This window comes from Schistocerca piceifrons, chromosome 8 (assembly GCF_021461385.2).
Source record: "Schistocerca piceifrons isolate TAMUIC-IGC-003096 chromosome 8, iqSchPice1.1, whole genome shotgun sequence".
Taxonomy (NCBI): Eukaryota; Metazoa; Arthropoda; class Insecta; order Orthoptera; family Acrididae; genus Schistocerca; species Schistocerca piceifrons.
This window is the reverse complement of record NC_060145.1, coordinates 140850893-140871169: the sequence shown is the minus strand read 5'-3', so window position 1 is coordinate 140871169 and position 20277 is coordinate 140850893. Positions and strand designations below refer to the sequence as shown.

General features: G+C 53.0%; 43 non-coding genes across 43 annotated transcripts; 14 read left to right on the top strand and 29 right to left on the bottom strand.

Moving 5' to 3' along the window:
• Window positions 1-538: 538 nt before the first annotated feature.
• Window positions 539-610, bottom strand: Trnad-guc. The gene has a single exon. It is a non-coding gene; the product is annotated as a tRNA-Asp (tRNA).
• Window positions 611-724: 114 nt separating this feature from the next.
• Window positions 725-816, bottom strand: Trnai-uau. The gene is given in 2 exon segments: window positions 725-760; window positions 779-816. It is a non-coding gene; the product is annotated as a tRNA-Ile (tRNA).
• Window positions 817-1261: 445 nt separating this feature from the next.
• Window positions 1262-1334, top strand: Trnar-acg. The gene has a single exon. It is a non-coding gene; the product is annotated as a tRNA-Arg (tRNA).
• A 581-nt stretch (window positions 1335-1915) lies between these two features.
• On the bottom strand, window positions 1916-1987 carry Trnad-guc. The gene has a single exon. It is a non-coding gene; the product is annotated as a tRNA-Asp (tRNA).
• A 112-nt stretch (window positions 1988-2099) lies between these two features.
• On the bottom strand, window positions 2100-2191 carry Trnai-uau. Its single transcript is given in 2 exon segments — window positions 2100-2135; window positions 2154-2191. It is a non-coding gene; the product is annotated as a tRNA-Ile (tRNA).
• A 447-nt stretch (window positions 2192-2638) lies between these two features.
• Window positions 2639-2712, top strand: Trnar-acg. The gene has a single exon. It is a non-coding gene; the product is annotated as a tRNA-Arg (tRNA).
• Window positions 2713-3294: 582 nt separating this feature from the next.
• On the bottom strand, window positions 3295-3366 carry Trnad-guc. Its single transcript has one exon. It is a non-coding gene; the product is annotated as a tRNA-Asp (tRNA).
• Window positions 3367-3474: 108 nt separating this feature from the next.
• On the bottom strand, window positions 3475-3569 carry Trnai-uau. Its single transcript is given in 2 exon segments — window positions 3475-3513; window positions 3532-3569. It is a non-coding gene; the product is annotated as a tRNA-Ile (tRNA).
• Window positions 3570-4014: 445 nt separating this feature from the next.
• Window positions 4015-4087, top strand: Trnar-acg. The gene has a single exon. It is a non-coding gene; the product is annotated as a tRNA-Arg (tRNA).
• Window positions 4088-4666: 579 nt separating this feature from the next.
• Trnad-guc lies at window positions 4667-4738 on the bottom strand. Its single transcript has one exon. It is a non-coding gene; the product is annotated as a tRNA-Asp (tRNA).
• Window positions 4739-4850: 112 nt separating this feature from the next.
• Window positions 4851-4942, bottom strand: Trnai-uau. Its single transcript is given in 2 exon segments — window positions 4851-4886; window positions 4905-4942. It is a non-coding gene; the product is annotated as a tRNA-Ile (tRNA).
• A 445-nt stretch (window positions 4943-5387) lies between these two features.
• Window positions 5388-5460, top strand: Trnar-acg. Its single transcript has one exon. It is a non-coding gene; the product is annotated as a tRNA-Arg (tRNA).
• A 765-nt stretch (window positions 5461-6225) lies between these two features.
• Trnai-uau lies at window positions 6226-6318 on the bottom strand. Its single transcript is given in 2 exon segments — window positions 6226-6262; window positions 6281-6318. It is a non-coding gene; the product is annotated as a tRNA-Ile (tRNA).
• Window positions 6319-6763: 445 nt separating this feature from the next.
• Trnar-acg lies at window positions 6764-6836 on the top strand. Its single transcript has one exon. It is a non-coding gene; the product is annotated as a tRNA-Arg (tRNA).
• Window positions 6837-7415: 579 nt separating this feature from the next.
• On the bottom strand, window positions 7416-7487 carry Trnad-guc. Its single transcript has one exon. It is a non-coding gene; the product is annotated as a tRNA-Asp (tRNA).
• A 112-nt stretch (window positions 7488-7599) lies between these two features.
• Trnai-uau lies at window positions 7600-7691 on the bottom strand. The gene is given in 2 exon segments: window positions 7600-7635; window positions 7654-7691. It is a non-coding gene; the product is annotated as a tRNA-Ile (tRNA).
• A 445-nt stretch (window positions 7692-8136) lies between these two features.
• Trnar-acg lies at window positions 8137-8209 on the top strand. The gene has a single exon. It is a non-coding gene; the product is annotated as a tRNA-Arg (tRNA).
• Window positions 8210-8788: 579 nt separating this feature from the next.
• On the bottom strand, window positions 8789-8860 carry Trnad-guc. The gene has a single exon. It is a non-coding gene; the product is annotated as a tRNA-Asp (tRNA).
• A 112-nt stretch (window positions 8861-8972) lies between these two features.
• Window positions 8973-9064, bottom strand: Trnai-uau. Its single transcript is given in 2 exon segments — window positions 8973-9008; window positions 9027-9064. It is a non-coding gene; the product is annotated as a tRNA-Ile (tRNA).
• A 445-nt stretch (window positions 9065-9509) lies between these two features.
• Window positions 9510-9582, top strand: Trnar-acg. The gene has a single exon. It is a non-coding gene; the product is annotated as a tRNA-Arg (tRNA).
• Window positions 9583-10161: 579 nt separating this feature from the next.
• Trnad-guc lies at window positions 10162-10233 on the bottom strand. Its single transcript has one exon. It is a non-coding gene; the product is annotated as a tRNA-Asp (tRNA).
• Window positions 10234-10345: 112 nt separating this feature from the next.
• On the bottom strand, window positions 10346-10437 carry Trnai-uau. The gene is given in 2 exon segments: window positions 10346-10381; window positions 10400-10437. It is a non-coding gene; the product is annotated as a tRNA-Ile (tRNA).
• A 445-nt stretch (window positions 10438-10882) lies between these two features.
• Window positions 10883-10955, top strand: Trnar-acg. The gene has a single exon. It is a non-coding gene; the product is annotated as a tRNA-Arg (tRNA).
• A 579-nt stretch (window positions 10956-11534) lies between these two features.
• Window positions 11535-11606, bottom strand: Trnad-guc. The gene has a single exon. It is a non-coding gene; the product is annotated as a tRNA-Asp (tRNA).
• A 112-nt stretch (window positions 11607-11718) lies between these two features.
• Window positions 11719-11810, bottom strand: Trnai-uau. The gene is given in 2 exon segments: window positions 11719-11754; window positions 11773-11810. It is a non-coding gene; the product is annotated as a tRNA-Ile (tRNA).
• Window positions 11811-12255: 445 nt separating this feature from the next.
• Window positions 12256-12328, top strand: Trnar-acg. Its single transcript has one exon. It is a non-coding gene; the product is annotated as a tRNA-Arg (tRNA).
• Window positions 12329-12907: 579 nt separating this feature from the next.
• Window positions 12908-12979, bottom strand: Trnad-guc. The gene has a single exon. It is a non-coding gene; the product is annotated as a tRNA-Asp (tRNA).
• Window positions 12980-13091: 112 nt separating this feature from the next.
• Window positions 13092-13183, bottom strand: Trnai-uau. The gene is given in 2 exon segments: window positions 13092-13127; window positions 13146-13183. It is a non-coding gene; the product is annotated as a tRNA-Ile (tRNA).
• A 445-nt stretch (window positions 13184-13628) lies between these two features.
• On the top strand, window positions 13629-13701 carry Trnar-acg. The gene has a single exon. It is a non-coding gene; the product is annotated as a tRNA-Arg (tRNA).
• Window positions 13702-14280: 579 nt separating this feature from the next.
• Window positions 14281-14352, bottom strand: Trnad-guc. Its single transcript has one exon. It is a non-coding gene; the product is annotated as a tRNA-Asp (tRNA).
• Window positions 14353-14464: 112 nt separating this feature from the next.
• Window positions 14465-14556, bottom strand: Trnai-uau. The gene is given in 2 exon segments: window positions 14465-14500; window positions 14519-14556. It is a non-coding gene; the product is annotated as a tRNA-Ile (tRNA).
• Window positions 14557-15001: 445 nt separating this feature from the next.
• On the top strand, window positions 15002-15074 carry Trnar-acg. The gene has a single exon. It is a non-coding gene; the product is annotated as a tRNA-Arg (tRNA).
• Window positions 15075-15653: 579 nt separating this feature from the next.
• Trnad-guc lies at window positions 15654-15725 on the bottom strand. The gene has a single exon. It is a non-coding gene; the product is annotated as a tRNA-Asp (tRNA).
• Window positions 15726-15837: 112 nt separating this feature from the next.
• On the bottom strand, window positions 15838-15929 carry Trnai-uau. The gene is given in 2 exon segments: window positions 15838-15873; window positions 15892-15929. It is a non-coding gene; the product is annotated as a tRNA-Ile (tRNA).
• Window positions 15930-16374: 445 nt separating this feature from the next.
• Window positions 16375-16447, top strand: Trnar-acg. Its single transcript has one exon. It is a non-coding gene; the product is annotated as a tRNA-Arg (tRNA).
• A 579-nt stretch (window positions 16448-17026) lies between these two features.
• Window positions 17027-17098, bottom strand: Trnad-guc. The gene has a single exon. It is a non-coding gene; the product is annotated as a tRNA-Asp (tRNA).
• A 112-nt stretch (window positions 17099-17210) lies between these two features.
• Window positions 17211-17302, bottom strand: Trnai-uau. Its single transcript is given in 2 exon segments — window positions 17211-17246; window positions 17265-17302. It is a non-coding gene; the product is annotated as a tRNA-Ile (tRNA).
• A 445-nt stretch (window positions 17303-17747) lies between these two features.
• Trnar-acg lies at window positions 17748-17820 on the top strand. Its single transcript has one exon. It is a non-coding gene; the product is annotated as a tRNA-Arg (tRNA).
• A 579-nt stretch (window positions 17821-18399) lies between these two features.
• On the bottom strand, window positions 18400-18471 carry Trnad-guc. The gene has a single exon. It is a non-coding gene; the product is annotated as a tRNA-Asp (tRNA).
• A 112-nt stretch (window positions 18472-18583) lies between these two features.
• Trnai-uau lies at window positions 18584-18675 on the bottom strand. Its single transcript is given in 2 exon segments — window positions 18584-18619; window positions 18638-18675. It is a non-coding gene; the product is annotated as a tRNA-Ile (tRNA).
• Window positions 18676-19120: 445 nt separating this feature from the next.
• On the top strand, window positions 19121-19193 carry Trnar-acg. Its single transcript has one exon. It is a non-coding gene; the product is annotated as a tRNA-Arg (tRNA).
• A 579-nt stretch (window positions 19194-19772) lies between these two features.
• On the bottom strand, window positions 19773-19844 carry Trnad-guc. The gene has a single exon. It is a non-coding gene; the product is annotated as a tRNA-Asp (tRNA).
• A 112-nt stretch (window positions 19845-19956) lies between these two features.
• On the bottom strand, window positions 19957-20048 carry Trnai-uau. The gene is given in 2 exon segments: window positions 19957-19992; window positions 20011-20048. It is a non-coding gene; the product is annotated as a tRNA-Ile (tRNA).
• Between the last annotated feature and the right edge of the window lie 229 nt (window positions 20049-20277).

Sequence of the window (20277 nt, the reverse complement as noted above, 5' to 3'; positions counted from 1 at the left end):
AATGTCTCCACCTTCGTGGAGTGCAATGTTAATCCTGAGCATCTCGCAGCTGCATCTCGAGACGATCGCGGTAAATATCGCTTCGTGCAAGCGTCAGCGTAGCGTCAGTCGAGCAAAGTCGAGACAAGTCAAGCTGGGAGATGCTACACAGTTAATTAAACGGTAGGCGACGCAGACAACGCTTTTCCAAGTGTCCCATGTCACGCACCGAAGAGCGCGCTTCTCTCGGCACAGCAGAGTGTGCGCAGTGGAAGCGTGCTGGGCCCATAACCAGAGGTCCGTGGATCGAAACCACGCTCTGCTAAAATTATTCTTTTTCTTGGGTGCTTCGAGCTCGATCATTAATCTTGGGGTGCGCTGATTCAGCGTCGACAGCAAACCCTGTGAGTTGTGAAACGACGACGTCGTGTGCAGAATACGAGAAACACTTCCTAAGACGCAGACTTTCTTACGATTTTTTAGCAATTACATTCCTTGATCACAACGGTAATGCTTTTTCGGGTCCACACGTGCAACCTTCGCGATATAAAAATCGCACCTCCCCGGCGGGGAATCGAACCCCGGTCTCCCGCGTGACAGGCGGGGATACTAACCACTATACTACCGAGGAACACGCAGTCGTTGACTACAGTGCACGCACATTTATGGTCTCCTCAGGTACGTGATTGCATCTCAAATCTAGCGTCCCGATGCTTCCATAGTCAGCTGCTACGAAATAAAAGTATGCCCCAGGTGAGGCTCGAACTCACAACCCCGGCATTGCTCACGGCTACTGCCTTATAAGTACCGTGCGCTAACCAATTGCGCCACTGGGGCTACAGCAGAGTGCTTACAGTTAGCGGTATTCACTTTGATGCCAACCTGTTGTGGCTACAGACCCGTCATACGACCGTCACCTGCGGCCATACTACGACTTTAGCACCTGTCTACGAATGCTTCATACGATTCTTGTTTTATATGCTACACTTACAAGCATGTCAACCGCTTGTCATCAGCGAAAAAATGCAAAAAAACGGGCGCCTTGCATTCCGCTACCTGTCCAACAGCGACGGCAGATGTGTGGCAAGCTCTAAGCTGTGCAGGCGCTCCGTGGCCGAGCAGCAGGAGGAGAGATGCCTTCCTTGGTGGCAGCTCCCTGCAGAGTGCGGAAGACCAGAGTGGCCGCGCCGCCGTTGTCAGTGGATGACATGCAATTGCCGAGCCACGGAGAACACGTTGCTTTGCGATGTGCACCCGCCTCGTAGCAGAAAACGCGAACAGTGGCCCTGTGGCGCAACGGATAACGCGTCTGACTACGCATCAGAAGATTCCAGGTTCGAATCCTGGCAGGGTCGGCATTTTGTTAGTTTGCGGGCGCGTAGCTAGGCAGTGCATTCGAATGTCTCCACCTTCGTGGAGTGCAATGTTAATCCTGAGCATCTCGCAGCTGCATCTCGAGGACGATCGCGGTAAATATCGCTTCGTGCAAGCGTCAGCGTAGCGTCAGTCGAGCAAAGTCGAGACAAGTCAAGCTGGGAGATGCTACACAGTTAATTAAACGGTAGGCGACGCAGACAACGCTTTTCCAAGTGTCCCATGTCACGCACCGAAGAGCGCGCTTCTCTCGGCACAGCAGAGTGGCGCAGTGGAAGCGTGCTGGGCCCATAACCCAGAGGTCCGTGGATCGAAACCACGCTCTGCTAAAATTATTCTTTTCTTGGGTGCTTCGAGCTCGATCATTAATCTTGGGGTGCGCTGATTCAGCGTCGACAGCAAACCCTGTGAGTTGTGAAACGACGACGTCCGTGTGCAGAATACGAGAAACACTTCCTAAGACGCAGACTTTCTTACGATTTTTTAGCAATTACATTCCTTGATCACAACGGTAATGCTTTTTCGGGCCACACGTGCAACCTTCGCGATATAAAAATCGCACCTCCCCGGCGGGGAATCGAACCCCGGTCTCCCGCGTGACAGGCGGGGATACTAACCACTATACTACCGAGGAACACGCAGTCGTTGACTACAGTGCACGCACATTTATGGTCTCTCAGGTACGTGATGCATCTCAAATCTAGCGTCCCGATGCTTCCATAGTCAGCTGCTACGAAATAAAAGTATGCCCCAGGTGAGGCTCGAACTCACAACCCCGGCATTGCTCACGGCTACTGCCTTATAAGTACCGTGCGCTAACCAATTGCGCCACTGGGGCTACAGCAGAGTGCTTACAGTTAGCGGTATTCACTTTGATGCCAACCTGTTGTGGCTACAGACCCGTCATACGACCGTCACCTGCGGCCATACTACGACTTTAGCACCTGTCTACGAATGCTTCATACGATTCTTGTTTTATATGCTACACTTACAAGCATGTCAACCGCTTGTCATCAGCGAAAAAATGCAAAAAAAACGGGCGCCTTGCATTCCGCTACCTGTCCAACAGCGACGGCAGATGTGTGGCAAGCTCTAAGCTGTGCAGGCGCTCCGTGGCCGAGCAGCAGGAGGAGAGATGCCTTCCTTGGTGGCAGCTCCCTGCAGAGTGCGGAAGACCAGAGTGGCCGCGCCGGCCGTTGTCAGTGGATGACATGCAATTGCCGAGCCACGGAGAACACGTTGCTTTGCGATGTGCACCCGCCTCGTAGCAGAAAACGCGAACAGTGGCCCTGTGGCGCAACGGATAACGCGTCTGACTACGCCATCAGAAGATTCCAGGTTCGAATCCTGGCAGGGTCGGCATTTTGTTAGTTGCGGGCGCGTAGCTAGGCAGTGCATTCGAATGTCTCCACCTTCGTGGAGTGCAATGTTAATCCTGAGCATCTCGCAGCTGCATCTCGAGACGATCGCGGTAAATATCGCTTCGTGCAAGCGTCAGCGTAGCGTCAGTCGAGCAAAGTCGAGACAAGTCAAGCTGGGGAGATGCTACACAGTTAATTAAACGGTAGGCGACGCAGACAACGCTTTTCCAAGTGGTCCCATGTCACGCACCGAAGAGCGCGCTTCTCTCGGCACAGCAGAGTGGCGCAGTGGGAAGCGTGCTGGGCCCATAACCCAGAGGTCCGTGGATCGAAACCACGCTCTGCTAAAATTATTCTTTTTCTTGGGTGCTTCGAGCTCGATCATTAATCTTGGGGTGCGCTGATTCAGCGTCGACAGCAAACCCTGTGAGTTGTGAAACGACGACGTCGTGTGCAGAATACGAGAAACACTTCCTAAGACGCAGACTTTCTTACGATTTTTTAGCAATTACATTCCTTGATCACAACGGTAATGCTTTTTCGGGCCACACGTGCAACCTTCGCGATATAAAAATCGCACCTCCCCGGCGGGGAATCGAACCCCGGTCTCCCGCGTGACAGGCGGGGATACTAACCACTATACTACCGAGGAACACGCAGTCGTTGACTACAGTGCACGCACATTTATGGTCTCTCAGGTACGTGATGCATCTCAATCTAGCGTTCCCGATGCTTCCATAGTCAGCTGCTACGAAATAAAAGTATGCCCAGGTGAGGCTCGAACTCACAACCCCGGCATTGCTCACGGCTACTGCCTTATAAGTACCGTGCGCTAACCAATTGCGCCACTGGGGCTACAGCAGAGTGCTTACAGTTAGCGGTATTCACTTTGATGCCAACCTGTTGTGGCTACAGACCCGTCATACGACCGTCACCTGCGGCCATACTACGACTTTAGCACCTGTCTACGAATGCTTCATACGATTCTTGTTTTATATGCTACACTTACAAGCATGTCAACCGCTTGTCATCAGCGAAAAAATGCAAAAAAACGGGCGCCTTGCATTCCGCTACCTGTCCAACAGCGACGGCAGATGTGTGGCAAGCTCTAAGCTGTGCAGGCGCTCCGTGGCCGAGCAGCAGGAGGAGAGATGCCTTCCTTGGTGGCAGCTCCCTGCAGAGTGCGGAAGACCAGAGTGGCCGCGCCGCCGTTGTCAGTGGATGACATGCAATTGCCGAGCCACGGAGAACACGTTGCTTTGCGATGTGCACCCGCCTCGTAGCAGAAAACGCGAACAGTGGCCCTGTGGCGCAACGGATAACGCGTCTGACTACGCATCAGAAGATTCCAGGTTCGAATCCTGGCAGGGTCGGCATTTTGTTAGTTGCGGGCGCGTAGCTAGGCAGTGCATTCGAATGTCTCCACCTTCGTGGAGTGCAATGTTAATCCTGAGCATCTCGCAGCTGCATCTCGAGACGATCGCGGTAAATATCGCTTCGTGCAAGCGTCAGCGTAGCGTCAGTCGAGCAAAGTCGAGACAAGTCAAGCTGGGAGATGCTACACAGTTAATTAAACGGTAGGCGACGCAGACAACGCTTTTCCAAGTGTCCCATGTCACGCACCGAAGAGCGCGCTTCTCTCGGCACAGCAGAGTGGCGCAGTGGAAGCGTGCTGGGCCCATAACCCAGAGGTCCGTGGATCGAAACCACGCTCTGCTAAAATTATTCTTTTTCTTGGGTGCTTCGAGCTCGATCATTAATCTTGGGGTGCGCTGATTCAGCGTCGACAGCAAACCCTGTGAGTTGTGAAACGACGACGTCGTGTGCAGAATACGAGAAACACTTCCTAAGACGCAGACTTTCTTACGATTTTTTAGCAATTACATTCCTTGATCACAACGGTAATGCTTTTTCGGGCCACACGTGCAACCTTCGCGATATAAAAATCGCACCTCCCCGGCGGGGAATCGAACCCCGGTCTCCCGCGTGACAGGCGGGGATACTAACCACTATACTACCGAGGAACACGCAGTCGTTGACTACAGTGCACGCACATTTATGGTCTCTCAGGTACGTGATGCATCTCAAATCTAGCGTCCCGATGCTTCCATAGTCAGCTGCTACGAAATAAAAGTATGCCCCAGGTGAGGCTCGAACTCACAACCCCGGCATTGCTCACGGCTACTGCCTTATAAGTACCGTGCGCTAACCAATTGCGCCACTGGGGCTACAGCAGAGTGCTTACAGTTAGCGGTATTCACTTTGATGCCAACCTGTTGTGGCTACAGACCCGTCATACGACCGTCACCTGCGGCCATACTACGACTTTAGCACCTGTCTACGAATGCTTCATACGATTCTTGTTTTATATGCTACACTTACAAGCATGTCAACCGCTTGTCATCAGCGAAAAAATGCAAAAAAACGGGCGCCTTGCATTCCGCTACCTGTCCAACAGCGACGGCAGATGTGTGGCAAGCTCTAAGCTGTGCAGGCGCTCCGTGGCCGAGCAGCAGGAGGAGAGATGCCTTCCTTGGTGGCAGCTCCCTGCAGAGTGCGGAAGACCAGAGTGGCCGCGCCGCCGTTGTCAGTGGATGACATGCAATTGCCGAGCCACGGAGAACACGTTGCTTTGCGATGTGCACCCGCCTCGTAGCAGAAAACGCGAACAGTGGCCCTGTGGCGCAACGGATAACGCGTCTGACTACGCATCAGAAGATTCCAGGTTCGAATCCTGGCAGGGTCGGGCATTTTGTTAGTTGCGGGCGCGTAGCTAGGCAGTGCATTCGAATGTCTCCACCTTCGTGGAGTGCAATGTTAATCCTGAGCATCTCGCAGCTGCATCTCGAGACGATCGCGGTAAATATCGCTTCGTGCAAGCGTCAGCGTAGCGTCAGTCGAGCAAAGTCGAGACAAGTCAAGCTGGGAGATGCTACACAGTTAATTAAACGGTAGGCGACGCAGACAACGCTTTTCCAAGTGTCCCATGTCACGCACCGAAGAGCGCGCTTCTCTCGGCACAGCAGAGTGGCGCAGTGGAAGCGTGCTGGGCCCATAACCCAGAGGTCCGTGGATCGAAACCACGCTCTGCTAAAATTATTCTTTTTCTTGGGTGCTTCGAGCTCGATCATTAATCTTGGGGTGCGCTGATTCAGCGTCGACAGCAAACCCTGTGAGTTGTGAAACGACGACGTCGTGTGCAGAATACGAGAAACACTTCCTAAGACGCAGACTTTCTTACGATTTTTTAGCAATTACATTCCTTGATCACAACGGTAATGCTTTTTCGGGCCACACGTGCAACCTTCGCGATATAAAAATCGCACCTCCCCGGCGGGGAAATCGAAACCCGGTCTCCCGCGTGACAGGCGGGGATACTAACCACTATACTACCGAGGAACACGCAGTCGTTGACTACAGTGCACGCACATTTATGGTCTCTCAGGTACGTGATGCATCTCAAATCTAGCGTCCCGATGCTTCCATAGTCAGCTGCTACGAAATAAAAGTATGCCCCCAGGTGAGGCTCGAACTCACAACCCCGGCATTGCTCACGGCTACTGCCTTATAAGTACCGTGCGCTAACCAATTGCGCCACTGGGGCTACAGCAGAGTGCTTACAGTTAGCGGTATTCACTTTGATGCCAACCTGTTGTGGCTACAGACCCGTCATACGACCGTCACCTGCGGCCATACTACGACTTTAGCACCTGTCTACGAATGCTTCATACGATTCTTGTTTTATATGCTACACTTACAAGCATGTCAACCGCTTGTCATCAGCGAAAAAATGCAAAAAAACGGGCGCCTTGCATTCCGCTACCTGTCCAACAGCGACGGCAGATGTGTGGCAAGCTCTAAGCTGTGCAGGCGCTCCGTGGCCGAGCAGCAGGAGGAGAGATGCCTTCCTTGGTGGCAGCTCCCTGCAGAGTGCGGAAGACCAGAGTGGCCGCGCCGCCGTTGTCAGTGGATGACATGCAATTGCCGAGCCACGGAGAACACGTTGCTTTGCGATGTGCACCCGCCTCGTAGCAGAAAACGCGAACAGTGGCCCTGTGGCGCAACGGATAACGCGTCTGACTACGCATCAGAAGATTCCAGGTTCGAATCCTGGCAGGGTCGGCATTTTGTTAGTTGCGGGCGCGTAGCTAGGCAGTGCATTCGAATGTCTCCACCTTCGTGGAGTGCAATGTTAATCCTGAGCATCTCGCAGCTGCATCTCGAGACGATCGCGGTAAATATCGCTTCGTGCAAGCGTCAGCGTAGCGTCAGTCGAGCAAAGTCGAGACAAGTCAAGCTGGGAGATGCTACACAGTTAATTAAACGGTAGGCGACGCAGACAACGCTTTTCCAAGTGTCCCATGTCACGCACCGAAGAGCGCGCTTCTCTCGGCACAGCAGAGTGGCGCAGTGGAAGCGTGCTGGGCCCATAACCCAGAGGTCTGTGGATCGAAACCACGCTCTGCTAAAATTATTCTTTTTCTTGGGTGCTTCGAGCTCGATCATTAATCTTGGGGTGCGCTGATTCAGCGTCGACAGCAAACCCTGTGAGTTGTGAAACGACGACGTCGTGTGCAGAATACGAGAAACACTTCCTAAGACGCAGACTTTCTTACGATTTTTTAGCAATTACATTCCTTGATCACAACGGTAATGCTTTTTCGGGCCACACGTGCAACCTTCGCGATATAAAAATCGCACCTCCCCGGCGGGGAATCGAACCCCGGTCTCCCGCGTGACAGGCGGGGATACTAACCACTATACTACCGAGGAACACGCAGTCGTTGACTACAGTGCACGCACATTTATGGTCTCTCAGGTACGTGATGCATCTCAAATCTAGCGTCCCGATGCTTCCATAGTCAGCTGCTACGAAATAAAAGTATGCCCCAGGTGAGGCTCGAACTCACAACCCCGGCATTGCTCACGGCTACTGCCTTATAAGTACCGTGCGCTAACCAATTGCGCCACTGGGGCTACAGCAGAGTGCTTACAGTTAGCGGTATTCACTTTGATGCCAACCTGTTGTGGCTACAGACCCGTCATACGACCGTCACCTGCGGCCATACTACGACTTTAGCACCTGTCTACGAATGCTTCATACGATTCTTGTTTTATATGCTACACTTACAAGCATGTCAACCGCTTGTCATCAGCGAAAAAATGCAAAAAAACGGGCGCCTTGCATTCCGCTACCTGTCCAACAGCGACGGCAGATGTGTGGCAAGCTCTAAGCTGTGCAGGCGCTCCGTGGCCGAGCAGCAGGAGGAGAGATGCCTTCCTTGGTGGCAGCTCCCTGCAGAGTGCGGAAGACCAGAGTGGCCGCGCCGCCGTTGTCAGTGGATGACATGCAATTGCCGAGCCACGGAGAACACGTTGCTTTGCGATGTGCACCCGCCTCGTAGCAGAAAACGCGAACAGTGGCCCTGTGGCGCAACGGATAACGCGTCTGACTACGCATCAGAAGATTCCAGGTTCGAATCCTGGCAGGGTCGGCATTTTGTTAGTTGCGGGCGCGTAGCTAGGCAGTGCATTCGAATGTCTCCACCTTCGTGGAGTGCAATGTTAATCCTGAGCATCTCGCAGCTGCATCTCGAGACGATCGCGGTAAATATCGCTTCGTGCAAGCGTCAGCGTAGCGTCAGTCGAGCAAAGTCGAGACAAGTCAAGCTGGGAGATGCTACACAGTTAATTAAACGGTAGGCGACGCAGACAACGCTTTTCCAAGTGTCCCATGTCACGCACCGAAGAGCGCGCTTCTCTCGGCACAGCAGAGTGGCGCAGTGGAAGCGTGCTGGGCCCATAACCCAGAGGTCCGTGGATCGAAACCACGCTCTGCTAAAATTATTCTTTTTCTTGGGTGCTTCGAGCTCGATCATTAATCTTGGGGTGCGCTGATTCAGCGTCGACAGCAAACCCTGTGAGTTGTGAAACGACGACGTCGTGTGCAGAATACGAGAAACACTTCCTAAGACGCAGACTTTCTTACGATTTTTTAGCAATTACATTCCTTGATCACAACGGTAATGCTTTTTCGGGCCACACGTGCAACCTTCGCGATATAAAAATCGCACCTCCCCGGCGGGGAATCGAACCCCGGTCTCCCGCGTGACAGGCGGGGATACTAACCACTATACTACCGAGGAACACGCAGTCGTTGACTACAGTGCACGCACATTTATGGTCTCTCAGGTACGTGATGCATCTCAAATCTAGCGTCCCGATGCTTCCATAGTCAGCTGCTACGAAATAAAAGTATGCCCCAGGTGAGGCTCGAACTCACAACCCCGGCATTGCTCACGGCTACTGCCTTATAAGTACCGTGCGCTAACCAATTGCGCCACTGGGGCTACAGCAGAGTGCTTACAGTTAGCGGTATTCACTTTGATGCCAACCTGTTGTGGCTACAGACCCGTCATACGACCGTCACCTGCGGCCATACTACGACTTTAGCACCTGTCTACGAATGCTTCATACGATTCTTGTTTTATATGCTACACTTACAAGCATGTCAACCGCTTGTCATCAGCGAAAAAATGCAAAAAAACGGGCGCCTTGCATTCCGCTACCTGTCCAACAGCGACGGCAGATGTGTGGCAAGCTCTAAGCTGTGCAGGCGCTCCGTGGCCGAGCAGCAGGAGGAGAGATGCCTTCCTTGGTGGCAGCTCCCTGCAGAGTGCGGAAGACCAGAGTGGCCGCGCCGCCGTTGTCAGTGGATGACATGCAATTGCCGAGCCACGGAGAACACGTTGCTTTGCGATGTGCACCCGCCTCGTAGCAGAAAACGCGAACAGTGGCCCTGTGGCGCAACGGATAACGCGTCTGACTACGCATCAGAAGATTCCAGGTTCGAATCCTGGCAGGGTCGGCATTTTGTTAGTTGCGGGCGCGTAGCTAGGCAGTGCATTCGAATGTCTCCACCTTCGTGGAGTGCAATGTTAATCCTGAGCATCTCGCAGCTGCATCTCGAGACGATCGCGGTAAATATCGCTTCGTGCAAGCGTCAGCGTAGCGTCAGTCGAGCAAAGTCGAGACAAGTCAAGCTGGGAGATGCTACACAGTTAATTAAACGGTAGGCGACGCAGACAACGCTTTTCCAAGTGTCCCATGTCACGCACCGAAGAGCGCGCTTCTCTCGGCACAGCAGAGTGGCGCAGTGGAAGCGTGCTGGGCCCATAACCCAGAGGTCCGTGGATCGAAACCACGCTCTGCTAAAATTATTCTTTTTCTTGGGTGCTTCGAGCTCGATCATTAATCTTGGGGTGCGCTGATTCAGCGTCGACAGCAAACCCTGTGAGTTGTGAAACGACGACGTCGTGTGCAGAATACGAGAAACACTTCCTAAGACGCAGACTTTCTTACGATTTTTTAGCAATTACATTCCTTGATCACAACGGTAATGCTTTTTCGGGCCACACGTGCAACCTTCGCGATATAAAAATCGCACCTCCCCGGCGGGGAATCGAACCCCGGTCTCCCGCGTGACAGGCGGGGATACTAACCACTATACTACCGAGGAACACGCAGTCGTTGACTACAGTGCACGCACATTTATGGTCTCTCAGGTACGTGATGCATCTCAAATCTAGCGTCCCGATGCTTCCATAGTCAGCTGCTACGAAATAAAAGTATGCCCCAGGTGAGGCTCGAACTCACAACCCCGGCATTGCTCACGGCTACTGCCTTATAAGTACCGTGCGCTAACCAATTGCGCCACTGGGGCTACAGCAGAGTGCTTACAGTTAGCGGTATTCACTTTGATGCCAACCTGTTGTGGCTACAGACCCGTCATACGACCGTCACCTGCGGCCATACTACGACTTTAGCACCTGTCTACGAATGCTTCATACGATTCTTGTTTTATATGCTACACTTACAAGCATGTCAACCGCTTGTCATCAGCGAAAAAATGCAAAAAAACGGGCGCCTTGCATTCCGCTACCTGTCCAACAGCGACGGCAGATGTGTGGCAAGCTCTAAGCTGTGCAGGCGCTCCGTGGCCGAGCAGCAGGAGGAGAGATGCCTTCCTTGGTGGCAGCTCCCTGCAGAGTGCGGAAGACCAGAGTGGCCGCGCCGCCGTTGTCAGTGGATGACATGCAATTGCCGAGCCACGGAGAACACGTTGCTTTGCGATGTGCACCCGCCTCGTAGCAGAAAACGCGAACAGTGGCCCTGTGGCGCAACGGATAACGCGTCTGACTACGCATCAGAAGATTCCAGGTTCGAATCCTGGCAGGGTCGGCATTTTGTTAGTTGCGGGCGCGTAGCTAGGCAGTGCATTCGAATGTCTCCACCTTCGTGGAGTGCAATGTTAATCCTGAGCATCTCGCAGCTGCATCTCGAGACGATCGCGGTAAATATCGCTTCGTGCAAGCGTCAGCGTAGCGTCAGTCGAGCAAAGTCGAGACAAGTCAAGCTGGGAGATGCTACACAGTTAATTAAACGGTAGGCGACGCAGACAACGCTTTTCCAAGTGTCCCATGTCACGCACCGAAGAGCGCGCTTCTCTCGGCACAGCAGAGTGGCGCAGTGGAAGCGTGCTGGGCCCATAACCCAGAGGTCCGTGGATCGAAACCACGCTCTGCTAAAATTATTCTTTTTCTTGGGTGCTTCGAGCTCGATCATTAATCTTGGGGTGCGCTGATTCAGCGTCGACAGCAAACCCTGTGAGTTGTGAAACGACGACGTCGTGTGCAGAATACGAGAAACACTTCCTAAGACGCAGACTTTCTTACGATTTTTTAGCAATTACATTCCTTGATCACAACGGTAATGCTTTTTCGGGCCACACGTGCAACCTTCGCGATATAAAAATCGCACCTCCCCGGCGGGGAATCGAACCCCGGTCTCCCGCGTGACAGGCGGGGATACTAACCACTATACTACCGAGGAACACGCAGTCGTTGACTACAGTGCACGCACATTTATGGTCTCTCAGGTACGTGATGCATCTCAAATCTAGCGTCCCGATGCTTCCATAGTCAGCTGCTACGAAATAAAAGTATGCCCCAGGTGAGGCTCGAACTCACAACCCCGGCATTGCTCACGGCTACTGCCTTATAAGTACCGTGCGCTAACCAATTGCGCCACTGGGGCTACAGCAGAGTGCTTACAGTTAGCGGTATTCACTTTGATGCCAACCTGTTGTGGCTACAGACCCGTCATACGACCGTCACCTGCGGCCATACTACGACTTTAGCACCTGTCTACGAATGCTTCATACGATTCTTGTTTTATATGCTACACTTACAAGCATGTCAACCGCTTGTCATCAGCGAAAAAATGCAAAAAAACGGGCGCCTTGCATTCCGCTACCTGTCCAACAGCGACGGCAGATGTGTGGCAAGCTCTAAGCTGTGCAGGCGCTCCGTGGCCGAGCAGCAGGAGGAGAGATGCCTTCCTTGGTGGCAGCTCCCTGCAGAGTGCGGAAGACCAGAGTGGCCGCGCCGCCGTTGTCAGTGGATGACATGCAATTGCCGAGCCACGGAGAACACGTTGCTTTGCGATGTGCACCCGCCTCGTAGCAGAAAACGCGAACAGTGGCCCTGTGGCGCAACGGATAACGCGTCTGACTACGCATCAGAAGATTCCAGGTTCGAATCCTGGCAGGGTCGGCATTTTGTTAGTTGCGGGCGCGTAGCTAGGCAGTGCATTCGAATGTCTCCACCTTCGTGGAGTGCAATGTTAATCCTGAGCATCTCGCAGCTGCATCTCGAGACGATCGCGGTAAATATCGCTTCGTGCAAGCGTCAGCGTAGCGTCAGTCGAGCAAAGTCGAGACAAGTCAAGCTGGGAGATGCTACACAGTTAATTAAACGGTAGGCGACGCAGACAACGCTTTTCCAAGTGTCCCATGTCACGCACCGAAGAGCGCGCTTCTCTCGGCACAGCAGAGTGGCGCAGTGGAAGCGTGCTGGGCCCATAACCCAGAGGTCCGTGGATCGAAACCACGCTCTGCTAAAATTATTCTTTTTCTTGGGTGCTTCGAGCTCGATCATTAATCTTGGGGTGCGCTGATTCAGCGTCGACAGCAAACCCTGTGAGTTGTGAAACGACGACGTCGTGTGCAGAATACGAGAAACACTTCCTAAGACGCAGACTTTCTTACGATTTTTTAGCAATTACATTCCTTGATCACAACGGTAATGCTTTTTCGGGCCACACGTGCAACCTTCGCGATATAAAAATCGCACCTCCCCGGCGGGGAATCGAACCCCGGTCTCCCGCGTGACAGGCGGGGATACTAACCACTATACTACCGAGGAACACGCAGTCGTTGACTACAGTGCACGCACATTTATGGTCTCTCAGGTACGTGATGCATCTCAAATCTAGCGTCCCGATGCTTCCATAGTCAGCTGCTACGAAATAAAAGTATGCCCCAGGTGAGGCTCGAACTCACAACCCCGGCATTGCTCACGGCTACTGCCTTATAAGTACCGTGCGCTAACCAATTGCGCCACTGGGGCTACAGCAGAGTGCTTACAGTTAGCGGTATTCACTTTGATGCCAACCTGTTGTGGCTACAGACCCGTCATACGACCGTCACCTGCGGCCATACTACGACTTTAGCACCTGTCTACGAATGCTTCATACGATTCTTGTTTTATATGCTACACTTACAAGCATGTCAACCGCTTGTCATCAGCGAAAAAATGCAAAAAAACGGGCGCCTTGCATTCCGCTACCTGTCCAACAGCGACGGCAGATGTGTGGCAAGCTCTAAGCTGTGCAGGCGCTCCGTGGCCGAGCAGCAGGAGGAGAGATGCCTTCCTTGGTGGCAGCTCCCTGCAGAGTGCGGAAGACCAGAGTGGCCGCGCCGCCGTTGTCAGTGGATGACATGCAATTGCCGAGCCACGGAGAACACGTTGCTTTGCGATGTGCACCCGCCTCGTAGCAGAAAACGCGAACAGTGGCCCTGTGGCGCAACGGATAACGCGTCTGACTACGCATCAGAAGATTCCAGGTTCGAATCCTGGCAGGGTCGGCATTTTGTTAGTTGCGGGCGCGTAGCTAGGCAGTGCATTCGAATGTCTCCACCTTCGTGGAGTGCAATGTTAATCCTGAGCATCTCGCAGCTGCATCTCGAGACGATCGCGGTAAATATCGCTTCGTGCAAGCGTCAGCGTAGCGTCAGTCGAGCAAAGTCGAGACAAGTCAAGCTGGGAGATGCTACACAGTTAATTAAACGGTAGGCGACGCAGACAACGCTTTTCCAAGTGTCCCATGTCACGCACCGAAGAGCGCGCTTCTCTCGGCACAGCAGAGTGGCGCAGTGGAAGCGTGCTGGGCCCATAACCCAGAGGTCTGTGGATCGAAACCACGCTCTGCTAAAATTATTCTTTTTCTTGGGTGCTTCGAGCTCGATCATTAATCTTGGGGTGCGCTGATTCAGCGTCGACAGCAAACCCTGTGAGTTGTGAAACGACGACGTCGTGTGCAGAATACGAGAAACACTTCCTAAGACGCAGACTTTCTTACGATTTTTTAGCAATTACATTCCTTGATCACAACGGTAATGCTTTTTCGGGCCACACGTGCAACCTTCGCGATATAAAAATCGCACCTCCCCGGCGGGGAATCGAACCCCGGTCTCCCGCGTGACAGGCGGGGATACTAACCACTATACTACCGAGGAACACGCAGTCGTTGACTACAGTGCACGCACATTTATGGTCTCTCAGGTACGTGATGCATCTCAAATCTAGCGTCCCGATGCTTCCATAGTCAGCTGCTACGAAATAAAAGTATGCCCCAGGTGAGGCTCGAACTCACAACCCCGGCATTGCTCACGGCTACTGCCTTATAAGTACCGTGCGCTAACCAATTGCGCCACTGGGGCTACAGCAGAGTGCTTACAGTTAGCGGTATTCACTTTGATGCCAACCTGTTGTGGCTACAGACCCGTCATACGACCGTCACCTGCGGCCATACTACGACTTTAGCACCTGTCTACGAATGCTTCATACGATTCTTGTTTTATATGCTACACTTACAAGCATGTCAACCGCTTGTCATCAGCGAAAAAATGCAAAAAAACGGGCGCCTTGCATTCCGCTACCTGTCCAACAGCGACGGCAGATGTGTGGCAAGCTCTAAGCTGTGCAGGCGCTCCGTGGCCGAGCAGCAGGAGGAGAGATGCCTTCCTTGGTGGCAGCTCCCTGCAGAGTGCGGAAGACCAGAGTGGCCGCGCCGCCGTTGTCAGTGGATGACATGCAATTGCCGAGCCACGGAGAACACGTTGCTTTGCGATGTGCACCCGCCTCGTAGCAGAAAACGCGAACAGTGGCCCTGTGGCGCAACGGATAACGCGTCTGACTACGCATCAGAAGATTCCAGGTTCGAATCCTGGCAGGGTCGGCATTTTGTTAGTTGCGGGCGCGTAGCTAGGCAGTGCATTCGAATGTCTCCACCTTCGTGGAGTGCAATGTTAATCCTGAGCATCTCGCAGCTGCATCTCGAGACGATCGCGGTAAATATCGCTTCGTGCAAGCGTCAGCGTAGCGTCAGTCGAGCAAAGTCGAGACAAGTCAAGCTGGGAGATGCTACACAGTTAATTAAACGGTAGGCGACGCAGACAACGCTTTTCCAAGTGTCCCATGTCACGCACCGAAGAGCGCGCTTCTCTCGGCACAGCAGAGTGGCGCAGTGGAAGCGTGCTGGGCCCATAACCCAGAGGTCCGTGGATCGAAACCACGCTCTGCTAAAATTATTCTTTTTCTTGGGTGCTTCGAGCTCGATCATTAATCTTGGGGTGCGCTGATTCAGCGTCGACAGCAAACCCTGTGAGTTGTGAAACGACGACGTCGTGTGCAGAATACGAGAAACACTTCCTAAGACGCAGACTTTCTTACGATTTTTTAGCAATTACATTCCTTGATCACAACGGTAATGCTTTTTCGGGCCACACGTGCAACCTTCGCGATATAAAAATCGCACCTCCCCGGCGGGGAATCGAACCCCGGTCTCCCGCGTGACAGGCGGGGATACTAACCACTATACTACCGAGGAACACGCAGTCGTTGACTACAGTGCACGCACATTTATGGTCTCTCAGGTACGTGATGCATCTCAAATCTAGCGTCCCGATGCTTCCATAGTCAGCTGCTACGAAATAAAAGTATGCCCCAGGTGAGGCTCGAACTCACAACCCCGGCATTGCTCACGGCTACTGCCTTATAAGTACCGTGCGCTAACCAATTGCGCCACTGGGGCTACAGCAGAGTGCTTACAGTTAGCGGTATTCACTTTGATGCCAACCTGTTGTGGCTACAGACCCGTCATACGACCGTCACCTGCGGCCATACTACGACTTTAGCACCTGTCTACGAATGCTTCATACGATTCTTGTTTTATATGCTACACTTACAAGCATGTCAACCGCTTGTCATCAGCGAAAAAATGCAAAAAAACGGGCGCCTTGCATTCCGCTACCTGTCCAACAGCGACGGCAGATGTGTGGCAAGCTCTAAGCTGTGCAGGCGCTCCGTGGCCGAGCAGCAGGAGGAGAGATGCCTTCCTTGGTGGCAGCTCCCTGCAGAGTGCGGAAGACCAGAGTGGCCGCGCCGCCGTTGTCAGTGGATGACATGCAATTGCCGAGCCACGGAGAACACGTTGCTTTGCGATGTGCACCCGCCTCGTAGCAGAAAACGCGAACAGTGGCCCTGTGGCGCAACGGATAACGCGTCTGACTACGCATCAGAAGATTCCAGGTTCGAATCCTGGCAGGGTCGGCATTTTGTTAGTTGCGGGCGCGTAGCTAGGCAGTGCATTCGAATGTCTCCACCTTCGTGGAGTGCAATGTTAATCCTGAGCATCTCGCAGCTGCATCTCGAGACGATCGCGGTAAATATCGCTTCGTGCAAGCGTCAGCGTAGCGTCAGTCGAGCAAAGTCGAGACAAGTCAAGCTGGGAGATGCTACACAGTTAATTAAACGGTAGGCGACGCAGACAACGCTTTTCCAAGTGTCCCATGTCACGCACCGAAGAGCGCGCTTCTCTCGGCACAGCAGAGTGGCGCAGTGGAAGCGTGCTGGGCCCATAACCCAGAGGTCCGTGGATCGAAACCACGCTCTGCTAAAATTATTCTTTTTCTTGGGTGCTTCGAGCTCGATCATTAATCTTGGGGTGCGCTGATTCAGCGTCGACAGCAAACCCTGTGAGTTGTGAAACGACGACGTCGTGTGCAGAATACGAGAAACACTTCCTAAGACGCAGACTTTCTTACGATTTTTTAGCAATTACATTCCTTGATCACAACGGTAATGCTTTTTCGGGCCACACGTGCAACCTTCGCGATATAAAAATCGCACCTCCCCGGCGGGGAATCGAACCCCGGTCTCCCGCGTGACAGGCGGGGATACTAACCACTATACTACCGAGGAACACGCAGTCGTTGACTACAGTGCACGCACATTTATGGTCTCTCAGGTACGTGATGCATCTCAAATCTAGCGTCCCGATGCTTCCATAGTCAGCTGCTACGAAATAAAAGTATGCCCCAGGTGAGGCTCGAACTCACAACCCCGGCATTGCTCACGGCTACTGCCTTATAAGTACCGTGCGCTAACCAATTGCGCCACTGGGGCTACAGCAGAGTGCTTACAGTTAGCGGTATTCACTTTGATGCCAACCTGTTGTGGCTACAGACCCGTCATACGACCGTCACCTGCGGCCATACTACGACTTTAGCACCTGTCTACGAATGCTTCATACGATTCTTGTTTTATATGCTACACTTACAAGCATGTCAACCGCTTGTCATCAGCGAAAAAATGCAAAAAAACGGGCGCCTTGCATTCCGCTACCTGTCCAACAGCGACGGCAGATGTGTGGCAAGCTCTAAGCTGTGCAGGCGCTCCGTGGCCGAGCAGCAGGAGGAGAGATGCCTTCCTTGGTGGCAGCTCCCTGCAGAGTGCGGAAGACCAGAGTGGCCGCGCCGCCGTTGTCAGTGGATGACATGCAATTGCCGAGCCACGGAGAACACGTTGCTTTGCGATGTGCACCCGCCTCGTAGCAGAAAACGCGAACAGTGGCCCTGTGGCGCAACGGATAACGCGTCTGACTACGCATCAGAAGATTCCAGGTTCGAATCCTGGCAGGGTCGGCATTTTGTTAGTTGCGGGCGCGTAGCTAGGCAGTGCATTCGAATGTCTCCACCTTCGTGGAGTGCAATGTTAATCCTGAGCATCTCGCAGCTGCATCTCGAGACGATCGCGGTAAATATCGCTTCGTGCAAGCGTCAGCGTAGCGTCAGTCGAGCAAAGTCGAGACAAGTCAAGCTGGGAGATGCTACACAGTTAATTAAACGGTAGGCGACGCAGACAACGCTTTTCCAAGTGTCCCATGTCACGCACCGAAGAGCGCGCTTCTCTCGGCACAGCAGAGTGGCGCAGTGGAAGCGTGCTGGGCCCATAACCCAGAGGTCTGTGGATCGAAACCACGCTCTGCTAAAATTATTCTTTTTCTTGGGTGCTTCGAGCTCGATCATTAATCTTGGGGTGCGCTGATTCAGCGTCGACAGCAAACCCTGTGAGTTGTGAAACGACGACGTCGTGTGCAGAATACGAGAAACACTTCCTAAGACGCAGACTTTCTTACGATTTTTTAGCAATTACATTCCTTGATCACAACGGTAATGCTTTTTCGGGCCACACGTGCAACCTTCGCGATATAAAAATCGCACCTCCCCGGCGGGGAATCGAACCCCGGTCTCCCGCGTGACAGGCGGGGATACTAACCACTATACTACCGAGGAACACGCAGTCGTTGACTACAGTGCACGCACATTTATGGTCTCTCAGGTACGTGATGCATCTCAAATCTAGCGTCCCGATGCTTCCATAGTCAGCTGCTACGAAATAAAAGTATGCCCCAGGTGAGGCTCGAACTCACAACCCCGGCATTGCTCACGGCTACTGCCTTATAAGTACCGTGCGCTAACCAATTGCGCCACTGGGGCTACAGCAGAGTGCTTACAGTTAGCGGTATTCACTTTGATGCCAACCTGTTGTGGCTACAGACCCGTCATACGACCGTCACCTGCGGCCATACTACGACTTTAGCACCTGTCTACGAATGCTTCATACGATTCTTGTTTTATATGCTACACTTACAAGCATGTCAACCGCTTGTCATCAGCGAAAAAATGCAAAAAAACGGGCGCCTTGCATTCCGCTACCTGTCCAACAGCGACGGCAGATGTGTGGCAAGCTCTAAGCTGTGCAGGCGCTCCGTGGCCGAGCAGCAGGAGGAGAGATGCCTTCCTTGGTGGCAGCTCCCTGCAGAGTGCGGAAGACCAGAGTGGCCGCGCCGCCGTTGTCAGTGGATGACATGCAATTGCCGAGCCACGGAGAACACGTTGCTTTGCGATGTGCACCCGCCTCGTAGCAGAAAACGCGAACAGTGGCCCTGTGGCGCAACGGATAACGCGTCTGACTACGCATCAGAAGATTCCAGGTTCGAATCCTGGCAGGGTCGGCATTTTGTTAGTTGCGGGCGCGTAGCTAGGCAGTGCATTCGAATGTCTCCACCTTCGTGGAGTGCAATGTTAATCCTGAGCATCTCGCAGCTGCATCTCGAGACGATCGCGGTAAATATCGCTTCGTGCAAGCGTCAGCGTAGCGTCAGTCGAGCAAAGTCGAGACAAGTCAAGCTGGGAGATGCTACACAGTTAATTAAACGGTAGGCGACGCAGACAACGCTTTTCCAAGTGTCCCATGTCACGCACCGAAGAGCGCGCTTCTCTCGGCACAGCAGAGTGGCGCAGTGGAAGCGTGCTGGGCCCATAACCCAGAGGTCCGTGGATCGAAACCACGCTCTGCTAAAATTATTCTTTTTCTTGGGTGCTTCGAGCTCGATCATTAATCTTGGGGTGCGCTGATTCAGCGTCGACAGCAAACCCTGTGAGTTGTGAAACGACGACGTCGTGTGCAGAATACGAGAAACACTTCCTAAGACGCAGACTTTCTTACGATTTTTTAGCAATTACATTCCTTGATCACAACGGTAATGCTTTTTCGGGCCACACGTGCAACCTTCGCGATATAAAAATCGCACCTCCCCGGCGGGGAATCGAACCCCGGTCTCCCGCGTGACAGGCGGGGATACTAACCACTATACTACCGAGGAACACGCAGTCGTTGACTACAGTGCACGCACATTTATGGTCTCTCAGGTACGTGATGCATCTCAAATCTAGCGTCCCGATGCTTCCATAGTCAGCTGCTACGAAATAAAAGTATGCCCCAGGTGAGGCTCGAACTCACAACCCCGGCATTGCTCACGGCTACTGCCTTATAAGTACCGTGCGCTAACCAATTGCGCCACTGGGGCTACAGCAGAGTGCTTACAGTTAGCGGTATTCACTTTGATGCCAACCTGTTGTGGCTACAGACCCGTCATACGACCGTCACCTGCGGCCATACTACGACTTTAGCACCTGTCTACGAATGCTTCATACGATTCTTGTTTTATATGCTACACTTACAAGCATGTCAACCGCTTGTCATCAGCGAAAAAATGCAAAAAAACGGGCGCCTTGCATTCCGCTACCTGTCCAACA